Source organism: Vombatus ursinus, unplaced genomic scaffold (genome assembly GCF_900497805.2).
Source record: "Vombatus ursinus unplaced genomic scaffold, bare-nosed wombat genome assembly UNPS02010193.1, whole genome shotgun sequence".
Lineage (NCBI taxonomy): Eukaryota > Metazoa > Chordata > Mammalia > Diprotodontia > Vombatidae > Vombatus > Vombatus ursinus.
Genome location: NW_020949971.1, coordinates 2,558,182 through 2,560,021, shown reverse-complemented (window position 1 = coordinate 2,560,021; position 1,840 = coordinate 2,558,182). Strand labels below are relative to the sequence as shown.

Genomic DNA, 1,840 nt, shown 5'->3' with positions numbered 1-1,840 from the left:
ACAGAGGCATTGTGTGTTCGTGGCCACATGGCAGCTAGATGGGAGAAGGGCAGCTGTTGCAGTTCTCTCCCCTCTCAACGCCAGGAAGGAATTTTTGGTTTCATCTCAGTGCCACCTGAGCCTTCAGGACTTCAGGCTTCTCACTTCAAGTCCAGCCTCTCCCAGAGCAAGAAGTGTCCTCCTGAGCCTTCCCACGTTTAACTAGAACCAGGAAGGGCAAATCTGCACATACTCCAAGATGGTTCATTGGCTGATCCACCCTATGTGTGCATTTATAATGGAATTCCGCCAGGTTGTGGGACTTCCTCCAGCTCCATGCAGCACAAATAAGAGTGGAGGAGTGAGGAGAGCAGAGAGGGTGAACACCTCCCGCTGGTGCTTGGATGTAAGTGAACATAAGATGTAGGCAGTGACCAGAGCAGGACAGTGGGGCAGGTGAGGTGGGGAAGGGAAGGGAACTGATCAAGAACAGGGGCATGGCCTGTCCTGAGGGCTAGAGGGAACTGGAAGCAGGGATATGCTGGCAAATGTTTAACAACTGGCTGTCCAGAAAAAAAAAATGTTTCCAGGACACACTTTATGTTTAATCTGACTTGTCAACATTTCCCCCCATCACTTTCTTAAGTCTAGACAATTAACAAAACTGTACATCAATGATCGACAGCTGATTTATAGCAGTCTGGGTTTCTGAACACCAAACATTTAACAATCAGCTCTTAACTGGTCTGAGTTGACTCCAGCACACCCTTGAGTGGAAGTCCCAGGGAGAATAGAGCTATGTTGGGGAGCAGGAAAGCCTGGGGAGAGATGGAATGATGGGGCCTGTGATTAGATCAAGGAACTTGGGGGTTCTGGAAGCACGAGGGGAGGGTTCAAGTTTTAGCAGGAATGATCTCTGCCTTCCTAGTACGGGGCTACAGCTCCAGTTAATTTGCTCCCACCTACTGTAAAAGATTGGCCTGGCTTGGGGGCTTTCTCCCTGCTTAGAGAAGAGCAGGAGGGGGGTGGGGCTTGGAGCCGTAGCCTCAGGCCCCCAGACTTGCCTGGTGACCTCGATTGTTATTGAGGGATCTGGCCCTCAGCAGCCTCATCGGTAAAAAACGAGGAGGTCAGTGTGGTGATCAATCAGATCTGAGTCCACATCCGGTCATCAAAATTGATCCAGGCATTCCTGAAAACAGCAGCAACGAAAGTCTGTGGAAAGAAAGCCAAAGTTCACATTTTTATAAAGTCTGAACAAAGGCCTAGCGTGTGGACATCAGGACACTGGGATCTGGCCCAAAGGCCTTTCGTGAGTCTCTTTTGCAGGTAAATCGATGCTTTCTCATGCTGACTCCTGGATGGCAGCCAGGGTCCCGCTCCCCTTCTTCCGGGGCAGGTCTTCAGGCACCACCCTCGCTCACTGGATCTCTGTCTAGCTTCTGGAGACCCTACAGCTGCCCTACCAAGGAGTCCCGATCAAGGAGAAAGGAGGCCTGCGGAAATCCTTCACTGCCCCACTGACTCTTGCAGAACCTCTGCGGGCAAGTCCTACCGTTTGTCTCTGTACTGGGGGCTTTGTGCGTGGGCGAATACTGCTGATGGACTTGTTGGCTTTAGTTTAGTTTAGGTGGGGCTCGCTAGCCCCACCATCAACCTGGGTCGGGGGCTTCAGGATACGGGGCCTCTTTTTCCTCAAGGGTAGTTTCCTGCTTTCCCCCTATTTGGCCATCAAAGCAACTCTGTAGATAAAGTGAGTGTGTGTATGTGTGTGTGTGTGTCTGTGACGGGGTACTAGGTTACACGTAGTGCTACATGTGTGTATGAGTGTGTGTGTATGTGTGTGTGAGTGATGGGGTGC

The 1,840-nt window shown here is 51.1% G+C and overlaps 1 protein-coding gene across 1 annotated transcript in view; it reads left to right on the top strand.

The window, feature by feature from the left end:
* The first annotated feature begins 1,412 nt into the window (after positions 1-1,412).
* FGL1 (fibrinogen like 1) overlaps positions 1,413-1,840 on the top strand; it is an 11,212-nt gene continuing 10,784 nt past the window's right edge. The window contains exon 1 of the mRNA XM_027853626.1: positions 1,413-1,523. The gene's annotated coding sequence lies outside the window, so the exon portion shown is untranslated. The remainder of the gene's footprint in view (positions 1,524-1,840) is intronic.